The sequence below is a fragment of the Lathyrus oleraceus genome, chromosome 7 (genome assembly GCF_024323335.1).
Source record: "Lathyrus oleraceus cultivar Zhongwan6 chromosome 7, CAAS_Psat_ZW6_1.0, whole genome shotgun sequence".
Taxonomy (NCBI): domain Eukaryota; kingdom Viridiplantae; phylum Streptophyta; class Magnoliopsida; order Fabales; family Fabaceae; genus Lathyrus; species Lathyrus oleraceus.
Window position 1 is genome coordinate 158,459,766 of NC_066585.1, and position 11,973 is coordinate 158,471,738.

An 11,973-nucleotide genomic window follows, 5' to 3' on the forward strand; every position below is an offset into this window, starting at 1 on the left:
TTCCCCGTGTCAGAGTATCTTGATCATATCATATAAGATGTTGCTCCGTGGATTCGGAGAATCTCACTTATCTATTTGAGATATTGCTTCATTGATCTGAAGAATCTCATTTGTTTTAGAGATATTGCTCGGGTATACCCGAAGATTCTTATATGTGATTGAGGTATTCTTCCCTTGCAGGAATATCTCGATTATATCATATAAGATGTTGCTTCGTTAATTCAAAGAATCTCATTTATCTGTTTGGGATACTACTTCATTTATCTGAAGAATCTCATTTGTTTTATAGATATTGTTCTAGTATCCTCGAAGAGTCTTAGATACAATTAATGTATCATTTCCCGTGTTGGAATATCTTGATTATATCATATAAGACATTGCTTTGTTGATCCTCAGGGAATCTCATATGTTCAACTCAAGACACTGCTTTGTAGATGTTCAGAAAATTTAGAGGTGGTTGGGGTATCATCCCATTATGGGAGTATCTTAAGTATGTCATCCAATATGTTATTTTGATAGTTCATAGAGAGTCTTGATTGGTTCATTTACCTTATGATAACATCTCAATGTGTCTCTTGTTGCATGTTCTTTCATCATTTTTTCATTACATCTTGAAGGATAAATTTCAAGGTCTTTTCGTATTTAATCATATTTCCTCATGAACTTGCTGCATGTTCTTTCATCATTTTTTCATTACATCTTGAAGGATAAATTTCAGGGTCTTTTCGTATTTAATCATATTTCCTCATGAACGTACGAAGGTCGCTACCATTCATACTTTTTGATTCAAGATTAATTAAATAGGGGCAATTGTCATACCAGGATTTTGTCCGGGTAGTTTAAAAATTGTAATTAGCATTCATAACAAGAAAACATATTGCACAGGCTAGGGACTTGGTGGTCCTCTTGGAGGAAGAAACTAGGGTTTTCTTATTGCTTCTACAACATAAACTTAACTAACCATCAAGATCCTAATTCCTTTATCTCTTCACATTCTGGAACTTGACCAACTTACACCTAGGGTTTAAGATCCCTCAAGATCCTCTGAGTGAAGGGATCATTTCACGCTTCCTTGGCGATCATATCGGTGTGTACTTGACTAAAGTTGGATGGTAGTTACATTGATTGATTGATCGGTTGGGCATCTATTCAAGTCTTATAGGCATATCATTTTAGATTCCTATCATCGTGTGTATCATCTCCAAATCACTTAAAAACTTATATTTCATGGATTTGATTTTGTTTGAAAGTGTGACTTAATATGTGAAGGTAATATATAAATGCAAGTCCATTATTTGGTTTGGCTCATGATTTTTGTTTATCATTTCGGGCCCATTGCATCTCATTCTAGCTTCTCCAAAGACATTGCACATTGTAGCTTTGCTTTCTTTCTAAGGTTAAATTGCATCTTGGCATTTTTCACCTTATTACAATATTCTGTTGCATTTTATCCTAGTACGTAGATTAAGTTCAGTAACAGAAAATCGAAAAGACGAATCAACCGCCCGTGTTATAATGCCGCCCGCTTATAATGCTCCACCTTCCCACTTTGGCCATACTACTTGAATTTGGTCCTGAATTTGAATAACGATAATAACCAATAAATAGCAGAGTGATAAGCTAATAATAACATGGTCATCAACAAAATACACAACTCCCACATCAAATCATTAATAACTTAGTCCAACAATGCATTCATGAGATACTCGACAAATATCTGGTTCATGGCAGTAAGTTACTACATGGTTTCAGAACAAGTGTTTCATAACAGATAAGCGAGAATCTTTGGTGTATTAGTTCCATAGTTAAAAGGCGTAAAAAACAAATTGCATTACAATCAAAATAGAATAAAAGGAAGAAGCTTCAAGCTTGCGGCTACATATCATTTTGCCATGGATTCAAGAGCCAGTAACTTTTCCTACAACCTGGAAAAAGCGACACAAATGCAAAGGTTGTCATCTATTCAATGTTATTAAAAAGAGGGAAATAATTATAAGCTACATGGTGAACTCAAAGTTTCATAACAGGGTAACATAAAACAGAATCACAGAGGTGGATAAAGAAGTTTAAGTTGCAACTTTTAAAATGAGGATGTAAAGAAGAACATCATGGTCAAAAGTACAGATATGGAGAATGAACCTTGTACGCGTGCTACCTTAGAGGAAAATGAGTTTGATATATTATGGTATGCCATAGCCTTGCAAAACTAAGATTATTTTTCTTCGTGAACCTCCATGAATTATTTACCATCACCCAAGGAAATCCTGATTTAAACCTATAAACAGTAAACCAGTAACAGGAATGAACATAAATATCAGAATCAAAGAACAATCCTTACTCTACTAAGGACAAGCACGGTAAAAGGACATAGCAGGGCATATCAAAACCGAATAGTAAAAAATTGTTGTAGCAGTAAAAACTAACCTTATAGAACCACATGTTTTAGAAGGTTTGGAGTATGTTACATACAAGAAACCATACATGTCGCAATCGCTCTGGTCCCCACAAAATCTGAGGAAATTTCCCTTCTAACGAAATTATTTTCTTTGGCTTCTGCCAGCTCACAATTAGTACATGATTTGAGGACCTCACACCTCACTCTATAAAGGACGCTCACTCAATCATTGAAAAAAAACAACTTTCACCTTGTTACTCAGCAAAAATCCATTCTCAACCTCTGCATCAGAGCTCTAGACCTAGACCTTTGGAACTAAAGCATCAAAGCATCAAAGTGTCTGAGCTTAGCCACTATAACAATACCGAACGAATAAGCATACAAAGAAGTAGAGAGAATTGGAAGGAGATCAAAGCTAAAGAGAAATTAAAGAGAAGCTCGTAGAAAGAAAAAAGTGAAAGGCCCGCATACTTTAGGTATTGTTGTCGTTCCCGAAACCTCGTTGGAGCTTCCAAACTCCAACTAGGCCTTTATCTCTTTCCTGCAACATCATCATAATCATTATAAATTGTTCACTGTTTTATTCAATTTTATTCGATTGCTTGTTTCTTTTCAAATCCGAGTTTTTAATTTGAAGTTCATACTAAGGCTTTGTTTAGTTTTTTTGGATTGGGAAAATTGAGTTGTTTGTTTTGATAAAACAGTTGAGGGTTAATATTTAGATGAGATTCTAGTTGGTGTTTAACGTGGATAGCATGATGATTTACTGATGTTTGAAACGAATTTGGGTTTGCGTCTTATTCTAAGGGAGTAAGAAGTTGTTTTCTTCGTTTTTGGTTAATGGAAATTGTGTTTAAGAAAGAGAGTAATGGTTCATTGGGAGAAGGAGAGGGGGAGGAAGTTTTACTTGCTTTTGTCACATTTCAAAACCTGTTATGGTTCATTGGTTGATGGTCATTAATGCATACTCCCTCCGTTCCTTTTTAATTGTCTCTTTTTAACTTTTTCCGCATATCAATAAAGCTAATAATTTTTACTACTTTTAAAGTAATGATTGTCTTTTTACCTATAATACCCTTAATTATTTGTTAACTCATTTGACTTTTTCTCTCTCTTCAATGAATAATTAGGGGTAATTTTGACAAATCAACAATTAATGTTACCTTGAACTTTGAAAATGACAAATAAAAAGAAACAAATTTTTTACTTAAAAACGACAGTTAAAAAGGAACGGAGGGAGTACTTGCTTTCCCAATGCCCAACGATCAGATGACTATTTCCTCCTGTCAGCATTTTCGGCCACGCGTCGGCGCATGGGGAATAGCCCTTCACGCGGATCAACGTTAATTGGAAGGTGAAGAGGCATACCTTTTGGTTTTCTTCTTCAGAGTCTTGAAGTGGATCGTTTGGATCCAACTCGGATCCTCATGGGCCCATCGCTTTTTTTTCTTTCGGAATGGGCATTGATTTGGACTCAGGAGCGGCCCATACCGGTTGTACCCTTTTTTTTACTTATTGTGACATAGGTTTGGGCCTACTTGGTTTCAGCCCACTTCCATTTCATTTTTCATTATTTGTTTTGTTTCTTTCATATCCTATTATGCATTGCTTAAAAAAAAGAGAATATTAATGTTATAAAATAATAACATGTTTTATCTATTTAATTACTATTTTTAATACTTGATTTGTTAATTTGAAACTAATTATTCATTTAATTAGTAGACTTCGTTTGAGTTGTCATTCTATATGTGCTTGATTAAATTAACTTATGCAATTTCTAGTTTGAATAATTCATGCTTTAAGTTATATTTTTATAATGACCTTTATTCACTAATCACTCTAAGTGTTATATTAAATCACTTAAAGATCACACAATTCTTGATTCAATGTCGAGCTCTTATCTTCCATACCTTTGTAAGTCAATCGCTTTTAGCATCGCCGTCAACCTCACATAGCTTACTCTTGGACTTTCTTACAATGAGACCTATTTGATTATTAATTAATCGATTAGATGATTGATTCACTAAATATAATTCAATTTATCCGCAAATACAAATTTAAACCTCAATTCAACATCGAGTATTTTTATTCAAGTTAAATCAAAATACCTAATCACGATTAAATACCATTTCATTTAGAGATGAAAAAGGGGATGGTTTTGAGCCTTCAACTCCTCTCCTCGATTGTTTGAATACGAGTTCCCTTACTCAGTTAGTTAAACGATCGTCATTTCTCTAAAAACCTTTTAACCCGATTAAATCAAATCATTTGCATAACAAACTGAATAAAAAGGGAGATGGTTTAGAGTCTTTGATTCCTCTCCTCAAATACTTGGATATGAGTTCTCTTACTCAGTCATTCAAGTAATTATCGTTTATTTAAAAACATCAACCATACATAAACCTATTTTCATAACAACTTAGATGAAAAAGAAAGTGGTTTAGATCCTTTTATTCCCTTTCCCGAGTACTGGGATACGAGTTCCCTTACTCGACCATTCGAGTATTCGTCATCCATTTAAAATACCTTAACTATTGTCAAACCTTTTTATAATTTAGGATGAAAAGGGAGATGGTTTAGAGCCTTGGATTCCTCTCCATGACTATTTGGATACGAGTTGCCTTACTCGACTATCCGGATAATCGTCATCCAACAAAATATCTCAACACATAAAATCTATCTTTTTCTCACCCCTGTGTGATCCAAACCAATCAAACCAAACATCCAACATATTAATCCAACTTGTCACCCCCGTGTGATCAAAACTCTTTTCAGAAAGAACATTGTTCAATCTCTTCTAACGCGCATAACAAACTAGTGCTTAAGCCTCCGCCGAGAGTATACAAGTCAATGTTTAGCCTTTAGAACACGATCTAAACAGTTGTTCATTAAAAGACACAAACAAACCTTAGTTCCCCGAACTACAAATGCTCTGATTTCCTTATTGCACTATAAGGATACGTAGGCACGAGATTGTGAGATCTTGGTGAGCACGCTAATAAAAAACCCCTCTTTCCCCCCTTTTCGGGGTTCCCATTCATTTCTCTTTTCAATCCTTTATTCACTCAAAGAAAACAATAATATTAGCTAACATTAAAATTGCAAATTAGACTAAAAGGTTTTCGTTGAGTACAACGAACGTGAGAGATGCTAATACCTTCCCCTTACGTAATCAACTCCCGAACTCGAATATGGTTGTGACGATCATTATTCTATATTCAAAGGTTTTATCGATATTTTCCTATTCCTTCATCGAAATAAATAAAGTTTGGTGGCAACTTTGTTTGAACTATTTTTTCCGCGACCATCCTGAGGAATCGTATTTTTCGAGATGCGACAGTGGGGGGTGAAGTTTCTGCTTCTCTATGATGTTTCGGGTGTGGGGAGTTGGTTCAGCGTTTCGCTATTATAAGGATACATGTGTGGTTTGGAAGCTTAAGGGTCAGATGAGATAGTTATATCCAACTTTGTTGCTTAAGAAATTTTCGAGGGCGATTTTTTTTTAAAGTGGGGGAGAGTTGTAACATCCTAAATTTGATTAATTAATTTAATTGAATTATTTATATTTTTATTTAATTATTTGGTATTTGATGTACCTTTAAAAGAAATTTGGTGATTATATATATTGTTGGGGTGTAACGGTAATGGTAGGGTGTGGTGAGAATATAGGAGATTGATAAAATAATTAGAAAATAACTAAAATATTAGTATTTTAATGAATATTAGAAATAAATAAAAATAAAAATTTGTGGCTTTGTATTAGAAATTATTTAATTAATTATATAATAGAGAAAATAGGAGTTAGTAAATAAATAAGGGGCAATGAGGATATTTAGGAGAATAAGTTCGGGGTAGTAAAAAAAATACCTAAATGGAGAATTAAGTTTTATTTATAAATAGGATATTTGGTGGAAATTTAAATTTATTAGTAATATAAGTTTAATAATTAAATTATAAAAATAGAATAATGTAAATTTTGGGTGATAGTATGAATTAAAAGTGTTGAGAGCTAATGAGGTAATTATAAATAATTGTGTAGAAAACCCTAAGTATATATTCTAAAAGATGAGGGAGAGTTAGATTTCATACAATTCTTAAAGAACTAGAGAAAGAGCAAAGAGGAGAACCCTATAGTTAGAAGAGGAAAGGAAATCATTGTAGAATAGGTTGCTTGTTGGAATTCTAAAGTAAGTGGAAGAGCTTTCAATAGGGCTTATGCATGAGGGGTAGGGTAGAAGAGTCTTTAACCTCAAAGAGGGCATTGGATTGTTCATGAAATTTTGAGTTTCTATGATATTATGATAATAATTGGCTAAATTGATGTGTATTTTCGTGTATAATTTAGTATGTGATTACTGTTTTGAAATTATTAATATTTTCCACCATTGTCAAAGGTTTGAAGTTACGGGGTAAATGTGAAAGTATGAGAATACATTATTTTGTTGATGTTAATTTGTGATAAATTATGAATTTATGGTTTTAATTATTGAATAATTATTGTATGTTAAATTCTGAGATCGGGACTTTTTATGGAATCAAAATCGGAGGTTCGGAAGGGCTTCTATGATGGAAAACGCAGAAAAATAAATTTCGGGTATTTACCCATAGATTTTGGGGTTTACCGACGAACTGGCCGTGGGAAAAATATGGTTCTGAGTGACGTCCATCAACCCTCGTGACTTCCGCTATGCCTAACAAATAATATCATAACATGATATCCGTGACTCAGTTTTGGATGCGGTTTGAAGCGTTGGAATAAATAAAGTTCGATGACGACTCTGTTGTATATTCGAGCATGCGATGTGCTCAGATATTTTTTGTGGCGTGTCAGTTGGCGACTCTGCTAGGGAGTCCTTGCTCTTCCAAGAAGTGAGTTGATGCTAGTTTTGGTTGTTTCCTTGTTTTGTTGGGTGTTTATCTTATGCTTTACTTGCTTTATCTTTATGTTATTTATCGTATTCTTTATTGCTTTAAATATTCATATTCTTTATATTCTGGATATTCTTGTTATACTCTCTATTGGGTTGGGACTATGTTACATGAGAGAAAAGCTATATACCCGGGCTTGAGCACAAACACAGGATAATATTATGGCAAGCGTTATGATTGACCTACTTGGAGTTAGTCCTCGAGCATGGTCAGCACGAGACATCACACCTAGAGTAGATCCTTTTGGGAGCATCATTGTCCGACGAGTCATTCGTCCCAGACAATGGTATCTCAAAATGGATCCTTGAATCTATGGACCTTTTTAGGGTTACCTTTAAATATTAGTACATACATGTGAGGGGATATTGAGTTTTTGCAGGAAACCGAGACCCTACATACCTTTGTTCTTGTGTAACGTCAAACCTTTGAACCTACGTCAAGAAGTAGGGACAGATTATCCAAAATATGATGAAGATCTTGCAGTTTCCCTCTTTGTTTTGTTGAGGATATTTATCTTTATTTCTTTGTTTCATTTATTGCATCCTTATTGCCTTATATATCAGATATTTGTTGTATATTCCATTGTGTGATGGGCTTTGTAATTTGAGAGAAGCTCTATACCCGAGCTTGAGTATATACACAATATAGACTCGTCGATAGTCATGTTGACCTGCATTTCGCGTGTTGGGTTAGCACGAGACCCACACCCATACTAGATCCACTCGGAAGTACTTTTGTCCTGAGAGAATTCGCTACGACAAGGTATTTTCACTTGGATCGATGATTCTGGGAGACCTTATAGGGACTACCTTTTGAAGACTAGAACCTACCTGTGAGGGGATATGGGAACGTTTTTTTTTGTAGAAAACCATAAACTCTACATTCCTCGAAAATCATGATTGCACTGAACTTTTGAACCTGCATTGGGAAGTATATCCAGACTATCCAAAGTATGTTGAACCTTCAACCTATGTTATTGCATACTATTATTGCATCACTTATTGCTTTTCAATCCTTTGAATCAATGGATGTTGCATATCTATTTGAATTCCATTCACATAAACAATATATACATTCATACATTTGTATCTTTCATGCATACAAACTAGCGAAAGCTCATCTTTCCCTTCCTTAACCAGAGAAAACGACGACTCTCAGGTACATATACTTCACAAGAGCTAACAGACAGAAGATCATGGATGATGTTGAACAAGAAAATGTAACCTACAAAGATACTTTAGCCCAGTTCCAGGGGGAAATATGGATGCAATCGTGGAGTACATTCGTGCTCGGTAGGACACTACTGCTGCTTTTACCACTGTTGTTGTTGTTGAGACACCAATCGAGACTTAGCTCAACCTATTTCCAACTAGCCAAGCTCTATCACGGGGCCTAGTGTGCCTTCTTCTATGTATCCCTGAGGCATGCCTCACAATTTTTTTCCTTCGACTGCTAATGGGGGTGTCTTTATTCCTTATCATCCAATGCTTGTGCATCCGGTCAATGGGAATACTAATGCCTATCCTTGGGGCATGCCTGCTCATCTCTCTCCTCAGATAGTGGATGCTGACAACCATGAGGTTCCTCAGGGCCTGACTCTCCAAAACTCCGTGCCTGTCATTACTGAAACACCAGATGAAAATGAGCCTAGATATAGAGGTCCGCCTATCCATTTTCAAATTCATTCTCAAGTTGCTCAGCCTACTGTTTAGTATTCGTACCAAGGCCTTCAATCTGGATTATCTCTTGCCAATCTTGGGGCACCTTCTACTTCTATACCTTTGTTTGCTTATCTTGGGGCACCCCATGCTCCGTACAGGGTCAAATATGGTCATACTTCTAATCAAATGGTTAATCCTGGGTCAGTGTATTCACCTCAGTTGTTTCCTCAATTTGCTTCTCCGCCAATGCCTGCTCAGACTTCTTCACATGGTTCTTAGTTTCCTAATTATCAGAATTATCTTCAAATCCAGGGTACAAGAGCTCATCGGCCAGAAGATTATGTCCTTCTCTGAAGAAAAACTTAACGTGATAACTAATCCTTTGCTTACTCACAATGGGTCGGTGGTGAACACAATTATTGAAGAAGAATGCACATAAAAGATTATAGGGGCAATCATGCCGAGATTCAAAAAATCTCTCCAAGATGGTTAATCAGGGGCATACAGTTTCAAGATACTGAGGTAGGTCAGATCAAGATCGTCATATGACAAGGATGCTTCATAACTTGTGAATGGGGAAATCCATGCAGGTTCCCAACAGATTGGAGTACAGGTAGGCTACCAAGGTACAAGTTCTCTCCATACGTTTCAGATCAAGCATAAAGGTGCGTAAACAACTGTTGAAGAATCACGTCTTTATGACCCTCATCCTAACTTTAAATCTTCCACCTCCCGCCACATGAGCATCTGGTTAACCATTATATAAATCATCACCATGCATTAATCATGTTACTTCACTCATACATATCATTCATCTAGCATAGCATGAAGCCTTGTGGGACAAACCATAAAAGCCAAAGCCCAATATTTATTGGCACCCCAAAAGCCCAACCTGCTTGGCATCTCTTAAAGCCCAGCCTACTTGGCATCTTTTAAAGTCCAACTTCCTTGGCATCCCTTAACGTCCATCATTTTTAAATCCCATGTTGTTGACCTTTTTCCAACCTTCAAGTTTTCGATATGTTTCCAACCTCCATGGTTGTTGATCTATTTCCAACCTCTATGGTTGATGATATTGTTCCCAACCTCCATAGTTATTGATCTGTTTCTAACCTTCATGGTTGAGGATCCTATTTTCAACCTCCATGGTTGTTGATCTGTTTCCAACCTCCATTGTTAAGGATCCTGTTTCCAACCTCTATGGTTGTGGATCTGTTTCCGACCTAAATGGTTACTGATCTGTTTCCAACCTCCATGGTTGACGACCCTTTTTTCCAACCTCCATGGTTATTGATCTCTTTTCCAACCTTTGGGTTGTCAATCTTTTTCCAACCTCCATGGTTAATAATCCTTTTTCCAACCTTCGGGTTCTCGATATGTTTCTAATCTCCATGGTTGGTGACCATTTTCCCACCTCCATGGCTGGTGACCTTTTTTCTAACCCTCATGATTGTGTATCTTTTTTCCAACCTTCGGGTTGTTTATTTTTAAACCTCCGTGTTGATGATTTATTTCCAACAATTGTAATGTTTCCAACCAACGAGCTGATGACAATTATCCTCTTATTTAGCATCCCTATCATAAAGGATTCAATTGAAACCTCCAACTACAAGGGCATATTGAAACTCTCTTAAGTAACTTGTGGGTTCCTCAATTCAATTATCAAATGTCGGATAATCAAAATTCACTACCATACCAAAACCAAAGTCTACATCTATCAATGTCAGCCACTCCTTCCACCAAATGACCCACATTGCTACATAGCATACATAATTCCATGCATCATGAAAAATCAATCATACATTGCATATGCCATGCATATCAACACTCTCTCTTACGATTGATCTATCCTTTCCAACATAATGTTTCAGTCAATCCCCAGTAAATGGACTTACAAAAGTTTACATGCCATTCCATATCCCTAACACATTTACCTTTCTCATATTACATCCATTCTCAACAAGATTTTTTTTTGATATTCTTATATTTAATCCTCTTCTGCCTTGAATACCTAAAAAGTTGTCGCAATTCGTACATTCAGGTCCAAGATGATTAAATAGGGGTACCCCCAAATTTGTCCTTCATTTTCAATTTTTGTCTGGCTTGTTGCTCATTTCGTTTGCATATCCACATGCCATAATCATGCACCATAACATATTCATTACCAAATGCATTTATAAAATAACATCATTTGGTTCAAAGGCTCCTTGTTATTTAAGTAGAATTTGCAAGCGTATAGTCATCACGGTTCATCTGGACATTTTTTATTATGGATGCAACCAATTGATGTTTGATCTGGTTTCTTTGGTTAAATTCTCATGAAACCCTAATTCTTGATATATGGATCACTAGGTATTGCATCAGAGAATTGACTTGGTTTTGGATTACAATTGAATTCAATTGATCTTATTAGTTTGTACATTGGTCCATTAGTTCATTTGATTATGATTCAAATATCATGACTCATGTTTCATTTCAAAAGTATTATACAAGATCAAATTCAAATTTTGGAGGGAATTTATCTTTCTTAAGATACAAGGCACAATTCATGTCAAAAGAGCCAAGTTTATTACAAATCATCAAAAGTTTCAAGATTACAAAATTACACAAAGTTTGCATTATTTGACCTAAAGTTGACTTTTAGTCAACTCTTGACTTTTTGGTCAACATTTAACCAAAGTCAAACTAGTTGAATCCTAAAACCCTAATGAAGCTCTTTTTTCATCTTCATGGTTCTTCCATTCATGTGCCCACAATCATGCCTTGATCACATTTTCATTAACCTTTCCATGCCATGTGTGTGATGCCTTTTTATGCCAAGATACCTCATGTGCCACTAGCCCTGCAACACATAACCATAATGCACAATTAGAACCATTCACCCATAGCCAAATACATCATCAATATACATCAAAAACAAACTTCAATTCAATTGTAATTACTAAACAATCTTTGACATCACCAACTCACTAGCTTGCTTTTATGACA